Source organism: Mchenga conophoros, linkage group LG3 (assembly GCF_057382185.1).
Source record: "Mchenga conophoros isolate Kocher_MC1m ecotype Shallow Benthic linkage group LG3, M_conophoros_male_GT1.1, whole genome shotgun sequence".
Classification (NCBI taxonomy): Eukaryota; Metazoa; Chordata; class Actinopteri; order Cichliformes; family Cichlidae; genus Mchenga; species Mchenga conophoros.
In genome coordinates, this window is record NC_140528.1 from 1,357,878 (window position 1) to 1,381,224 (window position 23,347).

The window sequence follows — 23,347 nt, forward strand, 5'->3', positions numbered from 1 at the left end:
CTTGGCGTCCCGTAGGAATACAGGAGAATCATGTGAGGAATCTAAGAGTTGTTTCTTAATTCAATTCAGTTTTATTTACACAGCACCAAATCACAACAGCAGTCGTCTCAAGGTGCTTTATACTGTAAGGTAGCTCGTACAATAATACATACAGAGAAAAACCCAACAATATGACCCCCTATGAGCAGCACTTTGGCGACAGTGGGAAGGAAAAACTCCCTTTTAACAGGAAGAAACCTCCGGCAGAACCAGGCTCAGGGAGGGGCGGGGCCATGTGCTGTGATTGGTTGGGGTGAGAGAAGGAAGACAGGATAAAGACATGCTGTGGAAGAGAGACAGATGAACCGCTGAGTGTTGTCCCGTCGAGGTGGCTCTTCTATGTTGTGCATTTATGGCACCAAACCACAAATGCAAAGGAAGAAAGGGTCGAGGCACAGCACCCAGCTGCCTGACAATATTCAGGCAACCAGGGCCCTGCAGAGAGGTTTAAAGGGGCGGGTGCTCAAAGTTAGAAAGGGGCACATTGAACCAGGCTGAATAACAACAACACACTTTCATCAAGAATCTAATATGGGCAACAAGGCAAAGCAAACGTAGCCGATGCTTTACCTGATGGGTACAATGTTGCTGTTGAGGGGTTGCTGTGGATAGTGCTGGAGGGCAGGGCTGTGTTGATCTGAGACTGTAGACAGTAAAAAGTCCACAGGAGAGATGGTAGCTGATTAAACAAGTGTCATGAGATAATAACAAAATGCAAAGATTGGTGACAGCGCTTGGAACCATAAGGCAACAAAAACTGTGAGAAATAATTTAAGCTCTGCCTGTGAATCACTCTTTGCTTCTCTTCTTCCTTCCATCCCATCATTTCATATATCACTCTGCACTTGCTGTCTATGTGAGAACAAGGCACAACTTGCTATTGCAATAAACTATAATCTAATTATCCACACCTAACAACTCTTGCACTTAATCTATAATAAAATGATGATAGAAAAATGTTATAGCCCTGCTTTTAGTAGCCTCACACAGCTCCTGCTGTTTCCTCCTCATGTCCTTACCAGCCATGTCTGCACAATGTTATATCATGAGTAAATCCATCTAAATAAAACACACACATGCACACACACACAGTGACATTTTAGACCTTCTTCAGAATACTGTATATACTATGGGCATCCTTACATTATTATTTATTACTAGAGCTACAATAATAAAGCAAAGAGGAGGGGGAAGTAATAAATATGAAATAATGTATTTATGATGATTCCATGTGTTTCACTATCCTCTCTGTGCAGGGCAAAGCTTATTACATGTTTAAACTGTAGAGATACAATCATTTTACTGCTGTAAAATCCAACTTTTGTCTTATTTAAAATATAAATCTAATATAATCTGCTTCTTAATGTATGTTCTTTAAAATACAGCTTGTGTTTTTAATATATTATAATTATAATTATTATTATGTGGACATGCATATTAGATCGTTTTTAGTGAAATATAATCCCTCCAGAAAGGCAGGAAAAGCCCGGAAACTTACTTTAAAACTAAATATGTTCCCTAAAACGGTGACAGAGCTACAGACCCATGACAGCCTTACACAGGTAGCCAGCAGCTGTGACCAGCACTACCTGTGCAGTTAATAAAAGGACAGGTAATGTTTGTCGCGCTGTTGCACACACAGCACGCTCGTTTGTTTCAGTTCGTCAGTAGCAACAAGACAGCTTACCAACGTGTACGTAATAAGCTAATACTCCTGGGTGCTACACACTACAGTGTGCGCTGTACACCTACTTACTGGTTGTGTCGCATCAGTCTGTGTCTCTGAGTTAACTTGTGTTTCTCCTACAGCTCCGGACCGCTAAAAATGCGCGTGCTCTTTGTGAGCTCGTTCCCGGCTCGTAACCAGCGCGTTCTGCCGTCAAGGGCGATCATTGGTTAAATGTGATCATGTGACTGATGCAAGCCAGATCCTTTTATTTAGCAAAACTGTGATTAATAGTTAAATATAATTGTTGAGGGGCACAGACAGGACTCCGCACGCACACACACACATAAAAAAAAAAAAAAAAAAAGTTGCCTCAACAAAAGGGCACCTTGGGCACCCATCAGGAAAGGGGCGGGTGCTCAAGCCCCTCTAGCCCCCCCCTCTGCACGTGCCTGCAGGCAACGTCCAAAGCCCCACAAAGGACCTACCCACACCCCACTGGCCCCGCCCAGATCAAGGAGCTGTCACAGCAGACAAAAATGTGAAGTCCGCACATAGTCGCCATGGCACCCACCAACCCACCACACCATCCCCCATGGAGCTACCAGGAGAGGCATACTGGCCCACTGAGGATCACAGAGGAGCAGACCCAGGGGGGCTGACAGCACAGCCCCCACCCACCAGTCCTGCAGCTTATTTTATCTTGTCAGCGTGAGCCCCACCTAAAGGGGACAGAGGGATTAGTGAGTTGCATTAGTGGGGCAGGAGAGAGTGAAGCAGGGGAGCCAGTGTCACTGCGATACGACTCCTCAACACCATCCAGCCTGCCCCACCACTCATAATGAGTCCTGCTGTGCTCTGTAGCAATGATGCATTTTATGTGTGTGTGCCAGGTTAGTGCTGTGGATTCAAAGGAGCACAGTTCCACTAAACAGGAGATCAGGATAAACCCCAGTAACCAACCCTGCCCCCGCCATCACATATTCTCAATCCCAACAGAGGCCAGCCCCACAATGACATGCCACACGTGATACACAGCCAACATTACTGTTATAATTACATGTTTCCTTTATTACTTTCCTTTCAACCTCTTTATTTTGCACCTTAAACTTTCTTCGGTTGCTACAAGCCACAAAGTCCTTTATGGTTTGTCTCTGTTGTGTGGAGGGCTGTTTTTAAGAGCTCAAAAATGGGTGTATCAGAGTCAAACAGGCAGCACAGTGGAAAAGTGGTTGGCACTGTTTCCTGACAGCAAGAAGGTTCTAGGTTCAAATCCAACATCTAAGCTGTTTGCATGCTCTCCCCATGTCTGGGTCCTCTCTGGGTTCTCTGGCTCCCACAGTCCAAAGACGAGCAGTTATTGGGGTTAGGTTGATTGGTGTATGTGCCCATGAGTATGAGTGTACACGGGTGTTTCTCTGTGTTAGTGACAGTCTGACAGAAGGCTGCATCCCTCAGCCTCATGTGGGCTGTGTAGCCCCTTTACAACTGCAGTGAGAGCTCAGACCTGTTTCTGGTGGGTGGTGGACTCCTCCAGGGCTTCCCCTGATTCCCCTTCTGCCACAGAAGACTGTGGCCTCAGAAACTCATATCTGCTTTTTGCAAATGAAGCGAACCTGTTGGCTTCATCAGCAGGGGCGGATCTAGAAGGGTGGCATGGGGTGGCAAGTGCCACCCTAAAATGATCCCTTGCCACCCCAAGTGCCACCCCAGTTTTGCATATGACAGTGTTGTTTATTAAAATAAGTTTAACAGTTTGAGCGTAGTTACAGGCAGCAGTGAATATAAATGCTAGAACTGGATATATTCCATAGTGTCCCCCCCTGCATCAGTAACAAATGGTTCAGCTCATAGCAGGACGGCTTTCTTCTTGTTTTCAGCAGCAAGCGATGCTTATGATTGTGCCAGAGCACATTTTGAACAACACCATGGGAATTTCTGATTTTACACAGGTGGGTGGATGTTACACTGTGGAAATGAAGGAAGGTGAGTGTTATTAACCCTCTGTGGTCCACGGACACGCTGCACCTCCAGATCACATGACTGATGTGAGCTGACACAGCAACAAGCTGCAGCAACGCTGAGTCTGTTTCAGCCACATTGAAAGTTCGGACTTCAAAGTTTTTACCAAGGGCGTAGATTGTCACGGACGGAAGTGACGTGTCCCCACCAATAATTTGATCTCTTCCAGTAAAGAAAATCAAACCCGATAGAAAGAAAGAAAACCGATCTGTCAGCGTCTCACCAAGCGGTGCCCAAAGAGTTAAATTACTTCTACTGGAGTCCTGGTCATGTGACAAGTATGGCCAATGTGATTGGCTGAGCCTGTCAGGGAGCTCTGTTTAGTTTCAGCAGCGGCAAGCCTGCGCTGCGAGGAGGAGAGGAGGACGGCAGCAAAGAGGAAGAAGCTGGATGTAAGAAAGTGTTTTTCAAAGAAACCTGTGAGTCACTTAGAGCCAAGTTCACTCATAAAATGTGTCACAATAACGTTACAGGTAGTGATGGCTAAATGAAGCTTTCTGAAGCTTGTATTGAAAAACGGTTCATTACTCGAAGCTTTTCAACACAGTCCTCTCTGGTGACATCTGGTGGCCAAAAGTATGAAGAGCAGCTTGAATCCACAAAAGAAAACCAACTGCTTCATAATGACTGCTCACTCTACAGAGTGGAGTTCTGTCTGATATTGGGCCGCCGCTGTGTTGCTTTGAACGTGTATTTTTTGGTGGTTAAAAAATGTGTTTTATTTGTTTAATAAATAGTTTTGACCGGTAAACTCTCCTTGTTTAAACATGCACCATGGTGTGGTCTTTCTTTGCTTGTGACTTCTTGATGTTGGTAAATACAATAATTGAAAAATACCACGTTACATATATATACATGTAATAATGTACAACACATTATGGAGTATGCTTCTGCTGTGAGGTCCTGCCTCCATGCAGGTATGCATTTAATCGCCGGAGGGGTATATTTATAAATAATATTATCCATCCATCCATTCGCTTCCGCTTATCCTTTTCAGGGTCGCGGGGGGCGCTGGAGCCTATCCCAGCTGTCATAGGGCGAGAGGCGGGGTACACCCTGGACAGGTCGCCAGTCTGTCGCAGGGCCAACACACAGGGACAGACAACCATTCACACTCACACCTAGTGGCAATTTGGATTATCCAATTAACCTATCCCCACAAGCTGCATGTCTTTGGACGGTGGGAGGAAGCCGGAGTACCCGGAGAGAACCCACGCAAACACGGGGAGAACATGCAAACTCCACACAGAAAGACCCCGGCCTGATGGTGGAATTGAACTCAGGACCTTCTTGCTGTGCGGCAACAGTGCTAACCACTGTGCCACCGTGTTGGTATAAATATAATAAATAATATTATATTAGGGAAATTTTCCCAGACATATTTTTGACCTGGGGGTAGAATTGATTGTGAAATGGAAAATGCTTATGAACTTGCAAATGAAAAACATGATGCATTGACGGTAACCCTTTTTCATTTTTATTTAAGCAGAGAATTTGTTCTAGTGTGCGATGGCCGAACCTGTTCCTTTTCGTGGAGATCATTTCTCCTGCCTTAAGGAAAATCCCTTCACATGGCACAGAGGAGGCTGGAGTGCAGAGAAACTGGTAGAGATGCAGTTGTACAGTCTACCTGGGCCCCACAAACTATCAGCCAAAGAGAATAAATAAATTCAATTGCTGCACATTTGGCAGACTAACATTTTCAGATGAATTAAACAATAAAATATATATTTTTACAACATTACATGTAAAGAGTCAAGTGGAAGTTTTTCTAAAGTTATTTAATGATATTTATATTATGGAAGCAGATTTTTGACATTTTATCTTTTTCCCGTTTTCAGATATAATAAACACGCACAAAACAAAAGCAAACGGCCAGAACACAAAGCTGGAAAACCCACCGGATCGACCAAAATCAACTCAAAATTCTCCCACACAACAGAACCTCCTCTATTCCTCACTGGCTCCAAATCTCTCAGTGGAATGATCACTGGTTCACTATCTGTCACCACCAAACACTCCACAAATCCCGCGAATGATTCACTTCCTTATAAACCATTGAATCAGACACCGAAGCAGTTAGGTTCTAAATGAAGCTTCGGACGTCACTGATCACTCTGGCCAAACGAATCAAGCTTCGACACAGAGCTTCTGAAGCAGTGTGTTGATTTTTTTTTGTTTTTTGTCCCGTTTGGATCTATAGCCATCAGAATTGTTGTCTTAAGGCCAAGAAAGATGCCAAGCGGATTTATTTTACCAAGTGGATCATCATGGCCTTGCCATATTGGTCCATTTGATTGACCTTTATTATAATTATGAATTTATTTTATTTTCAGTTGCAAACGGGACAGACATGACTGGGGGATAGGACAGGGGGAAAGAATGAAAGAAAGAGAGGGAGAGAAAGAAAGAAAACCAAAGGGGAGAAGAGACGGTGAGAAGGGGGGAAGAGAGAAAAAAACAAATAAAAAAAACAAAACTCCTGGGTCACCTGTATGGAGAAAAAAACCCAGAGGAGACAGCAAACAGCAAAGAGCAACATAATAAAAAAAACAGCACCATCACAATAAACTAGCTAGCAGTAGATATCAGTAGATACTAAATAATAAACGATATTGTGCAGCACGCAAGATAGACAGCGCACAATGTGCTTTGAGGCAGCAGCCAAGAAAGCTGTAGTCCGTGTCTGTGAATACCCATGTGTACACCTGTGTGCATACCTGTGTGGATCAGCATGCTTGCATTCCAAAGGTTTCTCCATGTAACGATCTGCTAGAGGGTGTGGGGGGGCCACAGCCCCGTCCTTTATGGTATCAAGCAGGTATGGAGGAGATCAAAACTCCAGACATCCAGAAGCCCCCAGAACACAAGAGACCAAGGAAGACCCACAGAGGGGCAGCCGCGCCACTGTCCCAGAAAGAGCTGAGGAGAGTCCCAGATGAGGGCTCACTCAGCAGCCGCGGAGCAGAAGCCAGGGGGAGTTGCAGTGACGCGCCCGTGAGCTCCGCCGGCAGCCAGCCGTGCCTGAGTGACCGAGCCCCAGGCCGAGAGGCCGGGGGCACCCCACCTCCGAAGTGGCCCGAGCGAGCCCCAATAAGCGGCCGCCAAGGAGTGAGCCGGTGTGTGTTGATTTTTTTGACACGCACCGGAGCTTCAGCTTCAAGCGGACCATCAGCACTGTTAGTTCTCTCAGTCTCAGAGCAGCGTTTCTAATTTTGATTGAAACTGTCAGAGAAAACGGCAGCCTCGAGCAGCCCGGATATTAGTTTACAGAGGCTGTTAGAATTATATGTCTAATGTTAAAATGTTGGTGACACAATAATTTCATCCTAATGGCACTGACGTATTCATAGGGTTCATTTTTGAGACAATATATCATGAGGTAGTCACGATTTTGCAAATATTCCACCTTGTAGTGCAGTTTGCACAGTTTTAAAATGCACTCAGCCTACAAACATTACTGACGAGTCAGGATCTGCACAAAGTGACAGAAACACTGAAGCAGCTGCACATTTTATTCTTATTGTCATGTTTGTCCTGTTTGTCAGGTGAAGAACCAACACAGAGCTCAGAGAGTAATGGTGACACAAGGTCACAGGTGAAACTGGAGGATGACCTGATGGTTCATGACTGTATTTGAAGCACATGTGTGACTGCATGTATGTGGAGTGTCTCACTGTTATTGATCAGGTGACAGAGGCAGCTCTGCCATGTAGCTCAGAGGTGGAGAGGAGAGCTCACAGGTGACTGTAGATTAACTAGTATTTATCATGACAGTTGTCAGGCTGCTGATGTAAACTGATTCATTAGTGTATGTTTGACAAAGAATCTGAATTGACACGTCTCACTTTTTATATGACACGAATCCATGTGTTATTTTATCAGGTGACAGTATGTCCTAGTGCAGTCAGAGGGGAGGAGCCAGGGCCAAAGGTGAGGCCCATCAAGCACAGAATAATAATTTAATCTGAGGATAAAACGCAGGTACTGAGGCTGAAAGAAGCTTCAGTGCTCTCAGAAGACTAAAAACATGCTAAGGTCAACAATGACTCAAACGAGATGAAACAATGCTGCTGTGTGTCCACCAGCAGAGACTGGACAGTATAGATGGAAACCAACATGCCAGCAGTTTGTCTCTGTTAGTGAGAGGAGCAGGCCTGTGTTTGGCTGCTTCACATAGTGGACACTGAGTTGTTGTGTGGGACACCAGTAGGATTAATGTCTGTTGCTGTAACAGCAGCTCATGTTTAGAATAAAAAGCTCACTGATCTGATCGGGGCAACAGTGCCTAAACTGTTGCATCATTTTGCTGAGAGATCTTTTACTTTGTGGTCATCTGAGATCATCATCAACTTTATTTATAAAGCACTTTAAAACAACCACAGCTGACACAAAGTGCTGTACACTGGAACTGTAAAATAAAATTACATGAGATATAAATAAAACACAAATAAAAGAAGAGTGAAATCATTAATTAAATAACTACTTCAATTAAAAAAGAAACTAAGTCTCACTGAGGTTAAAAGCCAAGGAATAAAAGTGGGTTTTAAGACGTGATTTAAAAGTGGACAGTGAAGGGGCCTCTCTAACATGCATGGGCAAATCATTCCATAACTTTGGAGCCACAATAGAGAAGGCCCCGCCCCCTCTGAGCTTCCTCCTGGATCTCGGTACCTCCAGGAGCAGCTGGTCAGCTGACCTGAGAGACCGACAGGGTGTGTGGGGATGAAGAAGCTCAGAGAGGTAAGGCGGGGCAAGACTGTGAAGGCATTTAAAAACAAACATAAGAATTTTAAAATGAACTCTAAAAGACACAGGCAGCCAGTGCAGAGAGGCCAGCACGGGGGTTATATGCTCTCTTTTTTGAGTTCCTGTTAGGAGTCGTGCAGCCGCATTTTGAACCAGCTGCAGACGTGAGAGCAACGACTGACTGACCCCCACATAAAGTGAGTTACAGTCGTCCAGGCGGGAAGAAATAAAAGCATCGATCACTGTTTCAAGGTGCTGCCTCGAAAGAAAAGATTTTACTCTTGCCAGTCGCCTTAAATGATAAAAACTGGACTTCAACACTGCTCTGATTTGGTTGTCCAATTTAAAATCACTGTCCAACTTAAAACCAAGGTCAGTAGATGAGTAGTTTTATGGACAAAACCCAGCAGGTCATTCAGTGTTCCCTTAGTACACTGAGTTCCCTTGTCTAGTTCGCGTCTATGTGTATCCTAAGTTCCTATATCCCCGTGTTCAGTCAGTGTTTGTGTCTGCCCTGTTCCCACGTCTCTGTTCCCTTTGTTATAGTGCCTGCCCGTGAGTCTGTGTTATGTTTCCTGTTTTACTTTGAAAGTCCATGTCTGATGTTAATGTGTCTGGTTTTGCTTCCTCTTGTCTCGTTAGGCCTGATTTGTCCCAGCTGTGTTTCCCTCCTGTTACCCATTCCCTGATTGCTCCCTCTGTGTATTTAAGCCCTGTGTTTCTCTGTGTCTGTGTCGTGATCTACTGTTTTCACACAGCCACACCTAACAAGTGCTAATGTATCAGAGATGTTGGTGTACTATAACTGAAGTAATGATGTTAAGTCCTTAAAGTCATATTCTTTATTGTCATGACTGTATTTGAAGCTATTTTTATTTTTGTATGATACCTGATTTATATGAAACATGGCTGCAGTAAACTAAAGTCTACAATACTTAGTCAGCCATTTGCTTAATAGTAATTTAACATTATATCATTCACATATAATATAATTCACATCGCACAGAGACTACAAGCCCATTATCATCAATGGAGCTCCAGTGGAGAGGGTGCAGTCCTTCAAGTATCTTGGTGTCCACATCTCCTCAGACCTGACACATTCAGGTCCAGACCAAAAAGGCTAGGCAGCGCCTGTATCACCTACGACAACTGAGGAAGTTCAGGGTCTCTCCAAAGATCCTCAGGATTTTCTATACAGGCGCTGTGGAGAGCATCCTCACACAGAACATGACATCGTGGTTCGGGAACAGCTGTGTGAAGGACCAAAAAGCTCTCCAGAGAGTGCTCCGTACAGCAGAACGCTGCTGCAGGATTGCTCTCCCCCCGCTTCAGGACACCTACACCAGGAGATGCCGGACTAGAGCAGATACTGAAGGACCCGTCCCATCCTGGCAACAAACTGTTCCAACTTCTGCAATCTGGTAGAAGGTTCCGCATCATCCTGGCAAGGACAGAGAGACTCAAGAGGAGCTTCTATCCCCAAGCCATCCGGGCCCTAAACACACACACCCGCCCTCTCACATCATCTATAACTGACTGAGACAGGACTCTTCCAGACACTAAACCAAGGCACAATGTACATTTCAATTCCTTTAATTTTAAATATGTTTATATTGTCTATCCTGTAAAATAGTCAGATGTCTATTCATATTAATGTACAGAATTCACCTGCTTGCTGCTACTACTGCACATTCACCCAGTGTATATGCTATATATATATAATAATATATATATATATATATATAATAATATATATATATATATATATATATATAATACTATATATATATATATATATATATATATATATATAATACTATATATATATATATATATATGTATATGTATATGTATGTATATATATATATATATATATATATATATATATATATATATATATATAATAAACAACAATAAATAAATAATAAATAATAAACTAAATAAATAAATAATAAATAATAAACAACACTGTCAAATGCAAAACTGGGGTGGCAAGGGATCATTTTAGGGTGGCACATGCATGCCACCCTTCTAGATCCGCCCCTGAAGACATCACATGTTTGCAAAAGTGCTCTAATGTTTTCGGAGACAACCCCTTGGCTTCCGTACTTGCGCATCGCTGTTCCACTGATGTATTGTTGTTCTAGTTAGAGTATTGTTGTTAGCCTATAGCCTATCATTCAGCATCGCCTCACTCAAAACGCGCAATGGGTGCTTCGACTTACGAAAATGTTCCACTTACGAAAGACCCTCGGGAACGAATTAATTTGGTAAGTCGGGGTTCCACTGTACCTTACAGTGTAAACAAGTATGACTAGGTGTCTGTTGAGTCTCAAGTAACTTGCCTGCAATGATATTTAAAGTCCAGCAGGTGTCAGTATGGAGCAAAACAGCAACACTGTGTCGACACAGTATCGGTACAGTTTGGGGAAATGTGCTGAAACGCTTCACGAAGCCTCATCTACCCATCACTAAACAAAACTAACCTCAAACCTGAAATCCTTAGAAAGATATGCAGGGAGACGTGAAGGAGACGACACAGACGAACCAGCGACGAACACGAGACAACACACACTATAAATACACAGAGGGGAAACTACACACAGGAGGGAGGCACGGCCGATTCTGATTGACAAGACGAGACAGGGGAAACGCAAACTGAACACTCTGGCATAAGACACAGACCTTCACAATAAAACAGGAAATGCAGAAGGAAGCCACATAACAAGCCCTAAAACTAGAACTCAGGAAACACTAAAAAACTAAGGAACCATGAGAAGGAACCAAAACTCAAAAAACACTGGGCCACCCACCCAGGACCATAACACTTCAGATCTGAGCAAGCACGCTGCCATGGGAACGTGACATTGACAGAGAAACCCCCGGATCCTCCCCCTGACATGACCGCTGTGGGCAGACCTCCACCCGCCCCACTCGGGAGTGGAAACACAAAACATTATTTTATGTCATGTGCTGGAATATACAGGAAATAGGTTTAAATGTTAAACACATTTCATCAAGTCAAAAACAGCTATAATATAATTTAATCTTTTCTTGATGCATAAAATAAAAAGATTAAAAACAATAAAACAATTAAAAGAAAGGCTTTTTAATTTGATTCATTTCTATATGATGGATTATGCAGAAAAAGTCTCGGGCTGAAACGTCTACTTTCTACTTTATTACGTATTCAAGTCGTGTTTTTTTAAAGAGTAAAGTAACCAAATACTTTTGAAAATAAGTAATCAGTAAAGACATGGGATTACTTAGTAACTGAGTGCTTATTTCCAGTAACTTGAGCAGCACAGCTTGTAATGAAGTAAATGTTGTGTATGACGTGAATGAAAGAGAGCCTGGTGAGGTGAGTCAGTCTTTACACAGCTCTGTTAACAACATGTTGTTGCTGCTGCACAAAGATCAGGAATGCTGCAAACTGAATCTCTGCTGCAGGCAGTGACTCGTTTTTCTAGTTTAAACTTCCCTGGAAGATTGTTCAACTTGAAAACAGCCAACATCATTATCAGCACCTCTCACTGTAAACTCAAACCATAAAACCCTTAAGGATCCACGGCCTTATGGTTCTTTAAACTGATGATCTTAAACATGTGAGCTCATCAGAACTGAAAATGAAGACAACCAGTTGGCTCAATTCTACCGAGTGCAGCTACATTTCAAGCTTAAATACATTTCTCCTGTAACTGTGTTTTCTTGGCCTCCATCAATGAAATACTGCACAGTTTATATTTAATAAATATGCAAACATTTTAAAAAGAAAACATGTTTAAGATAGTGTAAGTACTGTTGAATATGTTAATGGCAGGTTTGATGAAATTACAAACGTGGTCAGTCTGATGTATGATCTGATGCAAACTGCAGTTCTGTTAAATACTGTGTTGACATGTTGATGCGTCACAAAGATCAGGTCTGCTCCAAATGAAACTCTGCTGCAGTTACCAGTGTTTCCAGTTTAAACTTCCATGGAGACTGTGTGCTTGGCTGAAAACAGCAGCATCATTGAAACACGTCTGATTGTCATGAATATGATGTGAGAGCGAGCAGAGAGCTGATGCTGACTTCAGTAAAGAGCTCAGCTGTGACTGACTGTGTGGATTATATATGTTATACCTGGAAGTGTCTCTGCATGTCTGTGACTCTGGATTAATGTGATCCGTGAACAACTTTGTGACGTCTGCATGTTAGTGATGGTCTCACAGTAAAGTCTAGAGTATTACATGAAACACAACCTTATTGACGCCACTGATTTGTGTGTTGTTTCCCAGAACACGCGACTCTTAGCAAGACATTCTTGGAGATGCACGTTTACCTCGTAAAGTCTGGTTAGCGTTGCTGAAAGGTTTTAATTCAACCCAAACGATGATGCTGAAATAAAAGTCCGAGACAAAACTGTTTGGTTCCAGTGTGTCCAAACTCTGATCTTGTGTTTCCTATATTAGAGCTGGAAAGCTGCTGAACACGTTTCCATGTTAGTTCCTGCAGCAGCCACTGAAACAGCATTTCTACAGTCCAGCACTGATTCAGCTCATAACAAGGTTCAGGTTGGTTCCTGCTGTAGACTCTAATAAAAAATGTCTATCTATTACAAACCAGACAATTTTTCTTGGATTGACGTTTTGTAAATGTCCACAGCAGTAGGTGGAGGAGGAGGTGGGGCCCTCAGGCAGCAGACTCTCTTTGTAGAACCAGGAAACCAATCAGAAGGAACTCGGGTTAAAGAGAGCCAGGAGGATTCAAATGCAATGATATCCTGCTCAGCTACAGCTGAGAAGTTTCCTTATGAGGAAGTAGGAGAGCCGCTGACCTTGGCTATTAGCTCCTTTTCTCAAACCTCAGCTGTTGCATTCTCCACAACTGTTACTCCACCACGTCCACGTTGGTCAACGATGCATGAAGGGACTCATGCTGTTTAGAGAGGGAGAGTGTAATCTCTGGTTATTTTATTTTAAATGTTACTTTTTGTAGAGCAGTGAGTTTCCCCATGTACCGTGAATGCACCGTAGTGCTGCTCATGGTTTCACTGCATCTGTCTGCATGGAGCAGGGTGAGTTTCTCTGTATATAGAGCCTGTGTTTCTTTAGCTCCATGAAACGAGGCACTGATTTTGTTTTGTAGATGCACAAAGCATTAGCTGTGTTAGCCTGTGAATGGATGCTAGCGTATCCACATGTGCTCCCTGGGCTAACTTGTGTTGTTAGTTTCAGCTAACACACCATGTGAGACACTTTCCATGGTTCCTTTGCACTCAAATGTATTTTGTTATGGCCAATAAGAACTGCACAGATGTAAGATATGTGGAGACAAAGACCACAGCAAAATTAGACTTTTATTGCATTTTGTACAGATGTGATACAGGAACCATCAGTTGATTGAAATATGTGCTTAATTACAAGTGAAGTCACCGGTTTCCTTGGAGGCTGTAGATGCAACGATTCACCTCTAAAAGGATTCAGTTTTTCTAACACCGAGATCTCAGGATGTTGCTACTTTATTTGATCTATTTATTTATTTATAGCACTTAACAAAACTGATGTACTCAGCTGAGACGGACACAGGGTTCATACGGGTGCTTGAAATCCGTGAAAATCCTTGAATGTTGTCTTTTCAAGGTTTGAAAAGTGCTTGAATTTCAGATGTGGTGCTTAAAAGTGTAACTGTATTTCATTCACCACAAATAACTATCTGGTTGAATACTTTTCTTGTCAGATATAAAAATAAAATGAGTCGCAAAATGTAAAAGCAAAATTTCCCCGCCTGGCTGCCTTGCGTCTGTTTCACCGTGTGACCCCGCCCCTCCGTCGGACAGTCGGGGATGAGTGCGCTAACATACCTGTAGGTCGCTGTTTTAATGAGTGTTTGATGGAACAAATGGCGGAGTTTGCGCTCTCCAGTCATGATAGGTGAGTGCTAGTAAATAATTTTCCAGTATGTGTATGTTACACACGCTGTTTTTAAAAAATTATGATTATTATGTTGCTATCAAACTCGCTGGAGCAATGATCGAAATGCACTGAGTGTGATGCAGTATGGCAGCGCTGTTATGGAATATGCTGTGAACATAGCTAACATCACTTAGCAGTGATATGAGTTAATTTACTCAAGTGAAAACTTTAAACATTAGCCCGATACATAACTATCAGTGTGTGAATGTGTGTGTGAATAGGTGGATGATTGTGTAGAGTGTAAAGCGCTATACAAATACAGACCATTTACCATAACTAGCTAACTTAGGCTTTCTGATTAACCCTCTGGGGTCGACGGACCCAGAGTCTCCATTTCAACTTGGGTCGAACGTGCGGACTTCAAACTATGTACCAGCTTTTAAATTGTGTTGATAGGCCTCGTAAAACTGATGTTTTTTCTGAATAAAACTGGCGTTTCCTCCGGGAAGAAACGGTAAAAACGGCGTTTTCTAAGGAGAGCGCTAGCAAACACGCTTCGATTGTGAGTGAAAAAAGAAAAAACACTCCTTCCCTATTGGTGGAAAAATGGACCAATCAAAAAATGATATGGCAACATGTGGCATGTGGTTGTTTGGGAAGAGAGAGAGAGAGAGAGAGAGAGAGAGAGATTTGATAGGTGAGAGGTTTGTGACGTTTACCGTGTTTGGAGTCTCAGGTTAGTGTGTTGTCTTGTGTAGTTAGTGTGTAGTTGTTGTTTTGTGTGTCAGTTCTACTAGTGAACGCCACAGTTGCTGCCTTAAAGCCACCAAAGGCAGGTTGCAGTGTAAACGCTGACACAGCTGCTGTCAGACCTGCAGGTTTATCCCTGTGCTGTTCTCCTCTGTGTCACAGTGACACAAACTATTTTTTGGAGTTGCATAAATCATTCGTGTGTCTTCTTCTTTGATGCAGAACAGCTGATTGTTCTGTACATAGTTTGAAATGGTTATATGAAAAACGTCTGAGCCTCGGCTGCATTTTTAGCTCAACAGTACCAAATAACTTTGTTGTTTGCAAAACTTGTGCATATTTTTTAAAAATGCACAATTTCTATTTGCATTTCAAGTTACGAAAATGATTTGTTAAACATGCTTCTGGTTTTTACAGTCAAAAATATCACTTTCTACTCATGTTTTAAGCACAATATTTACATATTTACAGTTTGTCAAAATGAGAAAATAACAGTTTTAAAGGTGAAATCTAGAGAACAAATCAAAAGTAGTCAGAAACGGCCAATTACAGCCTGGACCCCAGAGGGTTAGAGGCTAAAAGCAAAGTTGTCACCAAGTACTGTTTATATTCGTGTGTACAGCTGCAGCTTCTTTGAGTATTAACTTGGTGCCTTTGGGTGAAATAACGGTAATGTGACCGATCCATATGGTCACAAAGAATAGCCTCTTGTTTCTGTGCTACCAAAGTTTCATTCAAACTGTTTATCATCAGCACCGACACATCAAACTACTTAAAGATTATAAATGTCTTCAAGCTCACACTGAGGCCTGTGGGGCACAATCAGCCACTGCGACAGTACACACATTTATGTGTGTTTGTATATGAATATTTCATACTTACAGGCTGCCTGTTTATTTAAGGGAGATGAACAAAAAAGCTTGAAAAAGGACCTTGAAAGTGCTTAAAAAGTACTTGAATTTCACCCTGAAAAAGGTGTATGAACCCTGTGGACAGCGTGCCTGACACGTATCACTCACACGTTTTATTTTAGTAGGAAAAGTCAGACTTTGAGCTGTGACATTCAATCGTTGCTTTTTCTCGGTGAGAATAGTATTTTACATGATTATAATAGAAAACTAAAATCTTTGTAGATGTTGACAAACATTAAAAACTGAACAGCTGTAAGCAAACAAACACCAGCTAACACGTAGATACCTTTTTATCTCACTGCAGTGAAAATGAACTGCAACATTAATTTGATGACATTAAACTCAATTGATTTTTTCATTTTCTATACTTTAGGTGAGCAACACACGAGTTATTGTGACATTAAAATACAAACGAGTCATTTGGGGATTTTGTTTCCACCTCTCATGATCTTATCTTAGGTTTGACTGGTCTTTATAAACAGCTCCACTCTGCCTGATCTGAACTGTAAGAGTTGATAAAATCATTTTGTATGTTCCTATTTAATGTCAGCATGAACACAAGTTTATGTGTCTGCATGTTTATTCCTGGAGGTGAGCCTGTATATGACAGCACTGTTTAATATTATATCTGCTTTAATACAGATGCTTAAAAAGGTTAAAGTCCTGACTTTGAGTCTCCACTGTGAGAAGCTCAGCAGCTCTGAGAACTCTCTAAAGTCTTCTTCATCCTGATCACCATCTTCACTCTGTTGGAGCGTCCATGAGTGTCACTGAGTGTTCTCAGTAAAGTTTGTTTGAAGGAAAAACACCATCAGTCTGTTAAGTCGTGTGGAAATGCGGAGAGTCTGTGAGCTGCATTCACAAACAGGTTGGATCACTCTGAATGACAACGATTAGAGGAGGGTCTTCCATCAGTACCAAGCTCTGCTGATTTTCATTAATAAAACTTAAACCTGCTCAGTGAAAAACAGAGTGAAATCAGACAAGACTGAGTCCACTTTTAACTTTGTTTCGTCAGATTTAACAGGAACTCATCTGAAGATCAGCCTCCTCCCTGTACGGGGAAAATTCCTATCAAGTCTCCACCTGTCCTGCTTCAGGTGAAGCCCCGCCTCCTTCCAGGAATCACCTGTGTGTCTGTGTTTAGTGTGCAGCTGTGCAGCTTGTTGTTGGTGTGTGAAGAAGCTGTAAGTTTGCTCTGTTTCCTCCTTTAACAGTTTGTCTTTAGGAACTTTATGAGCAGATCAGGAAGTGAGACGTTTGTATTTACATAAAATAAAACCAATGAGATGATTTGATGATTGGCTGAATCCACTCTGGTTATCAGTCAGTAACTCTGCACTCAAACATTTGTCTTTGATAAACAGTTTAAAACGATCTGAATGAAACTTTGGATCCAACATCACTGGTGGAACAATGATCGTCCCTTTAACTGGAAACAGATGAAACCAGTTTGTTCTTCAGAAGCCGACATTCAGGTTTTACTGAGTGACGTCAAAACAACATGAAGCTGCTCCAGCTCAGTTCAGGGTCACTGCAAACAGAGATAATCAGAAGTAAATACAGACTCTCTCACACACCATCAATATTTAAGGATGTTTTCACTGCGGTTTAAATCCTACATATACTTGATGTTGATGCAGGAGTAAAGCCTCTCAGAATCAAACACATTTAAGCCTCTGTGACTCAGGACTGTGTGAAGTGCACAATCGAACACTTTTTAATCTGTTTCAAGTTAAACACAATGAAGTGTTCAAAGGAAAAACATGTTACTATGTGAATCCTGCTTGATGGACCAGAGCAGAGCCTCCCTCTGTGCTCTGTTCATCACTCTGTCAGTCTGAGTTATTCATGAAGCACAAGCAGCTGATGATAAGCTGGTTAATGTTGGCACACACACACACTGTGACACTGTCAGACATGAGGAAGTGTGCAGGTAAACTCTGCTCAGAAATGACAATGAGGAGGTACACAGACTGATGGAGCTCATAGAGTGAGACGTTTATTTTACATGGAGTAAACCTGATGTATGATCTGATCTGTAGATCAAACTGATGTGTTTAATAACCTGTTGTTTAGGGCTGGGCGATATGGCCTCAAATCCATATCACGATATATTCTTCTGTATAACATATTTTCCACACTTAAAATCCTTTAATTTCCTCAAAAATCGAGACTGTGCCTTATGTATGAATTCTGGTTGTGCTTACTGACCTCGAACCGATTTTGGCTGCAGAAATCTGTTAAAAATGTTTTAGTACAACTTTGGTAAGCAGCACTGCTTGATGGATCGTCAGAGCATTACGGCTGCCGTAGTGAGGAGCTTCACGGAGTAATCTGGGTCCTAAACTCCGACAGCTTCAGGTCCCAAAGTCAAACGAACACAAAGAGTTAAAAATGGTCTAAATTCTTTCATCTTTAATTAAATCATCAGCGTTGCTGCTTTACCAGGTGTAACAATTAAGTTTAACATCCAGGTAGGGCTGCTCAATTAATCGAATTTTAATCTCGATTACGATCTGGGCTTTCAACGATCATTAAAAATGACTGAGCCGATTATTAGCCCCTCCCTCGTGCTTTACTCTCGCGCTGCTCCGTGTGGCAAATCGAGCGCACCTCTCTGCATTTCGAACACGTGTCACAACAATTAAGAGCAGCGGCCTCCGACCTTTTTTGCGCCACGGACCAGTTTATGCCGGACAATATTTTCACGGACCGGCCTTTAAGGTGTCGCGGATAAATACAACAAAATAAAACTAGTGCCGGTACCGAAAAAAAGATTTATTCATAACACACGTGAAAAGACCCAGGAAAACCAAGTCAACGATAAAAACGATAACAAAATAACGTAAAAAACCGATAAAAACCCTGAAAACCATACATTTCACACCTGAGCCTCAACTCTCGCGGCCCGGTACCAAACGACTCACCGACCGGGACCGGTCCGAGGCCCGGGGGTTGGGGACCGCTGATTAAGAGGACCCGAGGGAAGCTTGGAAAGCTAAACAGAAGTTATTTGGAGAGGAGAGTGACTGCTGTTGGTTGAAAAGAGGTAAAAAAACTTCAGTGGTTTGGAAACATGGGTTCAGTCAGACGTGGATCAAGTAGACTGTGTGTAAACTTTGTTACGGTGTCGTAGCTGCACCACAGAGCAACACTGCAAAGTTCACTAAACATAGATGTTTACATTTTTCATTTATTTTTTTATATTGCAAACATTTGCACTGTTATCAGTATTTGCACACTATTTAATATTATTTTTTGACAACCTTTAAAGTCATTATTCAACACATTGTTATTGTTAAATAAATATTGTCAAATAATTGAGATCTCAATTTCAATGAAAATAACCGTGATTATCATTTTTGCCATAATCGAGCAGCCCTACATCCAGGCATCCATGAAAACAGAATTTATTCAATTTAACGGAGTTAGAAGTTAACAGGAAGTTAGCTCGCTAGTTTCCACCTAAACATTTCATAGCATATTCTGACTGAGAGATTTTTGAAACTAATTCAAACGTACAGCTCTGCTATCACTTCCAACATAAATGAAGACTAAACAGCAGTGGCGTTTGCAGGGTTACTGAAGTTGGACTACCTGGTATATAATGTTGTGCTACATGACTGCTAGCGACACAGCTATGTTAGCATAACATTAGCACAGTGAAGCTGGAGGATGAATGCTAACTTTTTGGCTTTCGCCATATTTCAATAGTGCTTCATCTCTTTGTTATGACTGTCGCCCGCCATAATTGCAGATGATAATTGTTGTAGCTGCTGCGATGCTTTCGACCAAAACAGGCGCAGCTTGATGACATCATCAACATGCGGTATAGTCACAATCTCTATCGTTGGCCAAATTTATATCGTTTCTATCGTATATCGTTTCTATCGCTCACCCCTACTGTTGTTACTGTTGATCAGCTGAGATCAGCTGTGCTACAAACTGGAACTCTGCTGAACTGGATTTACTCGTTTCGTGAACTTTTAAGAACGAATGCTTCCTTGGCTGAAAGCAGTGAACATAATTTAAAAAACAGCTTTACTTGCACATAAATCTGTCAGTAAAGTCTGGATAATAAATTCTGGTGGTGTTATAGGTTCTCTTGGTCAGCTTGGTGTTGGTTTGGCTCCTGCATAAAACAGTTTGCTCTCATATTTGACACTGACAGGAACAAAGAGTAAAAAACACGACAACCAAACTAAAAAAGAGAGACGAGTTAAAGCAGAAGATATTTTGTGTGTCAGAACATGTGATCCTCACCAAGAGAGAAAAGCTCTGATTATTGTTGCTGAACTGTGATGGTGAACAGTCTCCTCTGTTGATCCCAGTGTGACTGAAGTCCGTGTGATGAGTGAGGACTGAGCCTGTGTTGGTCGATCGTCTCTAAACAGGATGTGAAGCATCAGTTCAGTCGTATTAAAGCCCTGAATAAACAGTCCTTCTGGATCCACTGTCTGTGTTTGGCTCCTCATCTTCAAAGACTCAACACAAGATGTTGGTCACATCAACATAAAACACAGGATTTGCTGCAGATGTTGAAGTGTGTTCTCCATATGAGAGAAGCTGCTGATCGTGTTTGTATGTTAGCACCTGTAGGATCGATGAACAGCTCTGACTCAGTTCACTAACCAGGCTCAGGGGGATAACTGGGATATTTCCCCAACAGAGACGTCCTGCTGGGATCGTTTTCCTGCTCTACACTCTGGTGTTTCTGCTCAAAAAAACAACAAAATGAATTTCCATGAGCCTACAGATCGTGGACTTCTTTGAGAAACTTAAAGAAGATGCTTTTCTTTCCTTAGATTGAACTTAAACAAAGGATTTGAGGAGCAGAAAAGTTTTTAAAGATCAATTAAACATATTAATAAATATTCTGATTATTTTACGTTATTTAGGTGTTTAGGTTATTTTTCTGTTTTCTGTCACACGTCTGCTCTCGAGTCGTTATCAACAGTATATCAATGCATTCCTGTGGGTGGAGACAGAAACACACACCCAAAAAGAGCTCAGAGCAAGAATAAAAGAGGAGGAGACAGGATCAGAGTGGGACAGTGGAGCTTGTTGTTGGTGTCTCTGTGTGAAGAAACTGTAAGTTTGCTTTGTTTCCTCCTTTAACAGTTTGTTTGTTTCTGTGATGTTTGGACCTGATGTTCTCCATCACACCGACACTCTCTCTCCCCTCTGTTCCATATGTGACAGAGGGGAGAGAGTCTCTCACTCAGAGAACCAAGGTTACAATGTAACCACACGTTCCGCTCTTGTGTTTGAATCCTCATGATTATAGATTATTGATTGGCTGGAATCAAACAGTTTGAAGAACATTTATTCGTGTGGTAGTTTCAGCTGCTGCTCACAAATCTGATAACAGGAACAAGTTAGTTCCACGAGGAAGACGTTCGTCTGGGCGCGTTGGCCTCGTCGGTCATGTGACCGTGTTACTGTTCGGGCTCAAACTGATACGAGTGGTTTAGCAGGTGTGACAGGACGATGCTGCACAGCCTCATTGTTCAGGTGTGAGTCAGACTCTGAGTCTTTATACAGTCCTGTTTAACAACATGTTGTTCCTGTTGATGTGTCACAGAGATCAGCTGTGCTAAACTCTGCTGCGTGCAGCTACTAGTTTCTCTAGTTTGGTGATGGAAACGTCGATGAGACTGTTTCCATCACCAAACATCATGAGGAACACCTCTGAGTCTGATTCTGACTCTGTGCATAAAACCACAAATATCCCTTCATGTCTGTTCATCTGATTCTGTAATGTGAGAAACTTTGATGTCTGAGTTTTGAATCATTAATCATTAAAGTCCAGACTCGTAATTCTTAGAGGTTGGACTCAGCAGACGCTCCATAACACAACATCATCACAGTCCTTCAGTTATGATTTCATATGATTGAGTTTTGAGTGTTACAGTGATGTGTTTTCATGTTGTTGCAGGTCTCTGAGTGTCAGTGAAACCTGTCAGTTAAAACGAAGATCTTTCACTTCATTTCCCTCACTGCGTTTCTAGACCTGATTTTCTGATTTACATGCGCTCACTTCCTGTGTTGTGACAAGTTAATTATCCTGAGTGCGCACTGGGCAGGGAGACTCGGCCTCCATTAAAACAAACTAGATGTGGAAGTAGTGACGTTTTAGTTTAGTGCAGACGTGAGAGATGAGTGTCGTTACATTACTGTTCATTTTCTGTTACAGCGTTTATTGTCCACACGTGTGATCAGACAGGATTATTTCAACGATCTCATGTTTATTTTATCCTCCTGTAACTTTATGAAGAGCTAAACTGTCAGCACTGGTTAGTCCTTATAAGAACTGTTTGTGAGCTAAGAATCAACAATGACAAAGACTGTGAGTGTCATGCAGTGACTCCTCAGAATTAGGCTGATTTTTAAGTTTTGTGTCAATCAAAGCTAGAAGCTGGTGTAGCGTTGAGCTTTATTGTTGATTAATTAAAAAAATATATGTAAAAGAAAAAAGGACTAGATGTGTTTTCTGTCTTTAGAAAAAGGTAAAATTGGTTATATTTTGTTGGGCTAATTCTGACCAATCGTGACAGTCCAGAACTTTTCCCTGCTGCTGTATCCTGTAACAATCAGTGTTGGGACTAACGTGTTCGTAAATAACGCGTTAGGTGTGATGATAACGCCAACTGATTTTAGTTTTATGATTCCTGGCTCCCATCTATGAGGTTTCTCATGTTTGTAAAAGTTACCTCATCATCCTCAGAGTCATCCTCCTCAACTGGCTGCTACTTTATGAAAACCATGTGTAACACCTGCACATGTGTTTGAAAAAACAAACGCTTTGATTTTGACACCCCAAGAAAATCTTCCTAGATCTGCACGTGTTCAGAGTAAGAGCAGAATAAACAGCAGCAGAAGCTGATTGATGAACAGCTGAATGACATATCAGCTGTAGCTGCAGCATCTGCACAGAGTTTGATTGGCTAACGCTGATTTGTTTGTTTTTTTAAACAGGACAGCAGAGAGAGAGAGGAGGAGATGAAGAGTGCAGCAGATTGATGAGACAGTGAAGAAGAGGTGAGCATCTGACAGAGCAGAGCCAGTTTAAAGGAGCCTCACAAGCTCACACATGACAGCTTCATCAACATGGAGCTCTGAGTGTTTATTAAAGGATCATTGGACGCTCTGACACAGCTGACTGCAGCCTTTAGCTGTGAGCACACAGTGTCTCCATGAGCCTACAGATCGTGGACTTCTTTGAGAAACTTAAAGAAGACGCTTTTCTTTCCTTAGATTGAACTTAAACAAAGGATTTGAGGAGCAGAAAAGTTTTTAAAGAGAAATTA

The 23,347-nt window shown here is 42.0% G+C and overlaps 1 protein-coding gene across 1 annotated transcript in view; it reads left to right on the forward strand.

Moving 5' to 3' along the window:
* Positions 1 to 13,767: 13,767 nt before the first annotated feature.
* The window catches only part of LOC146576939 (protein NLRC3-like), a 38,550-nt gene continuing 28,970 nt past the window's right edge, over positions 13,768 to 23,347 (forward strand). Inside the window, exons 1-2 of the mRNA XM_085268156.1 lie at positions 13,768 to 14,391; positions 23,016 to 23,078. The gene's annotated coding sequence lies outside the window, so the exon portion shown is untranslated. The remainder of the gene's footprint in view (positions 14,392 to 23,015; positions 23,079 to 23,347) is intronic.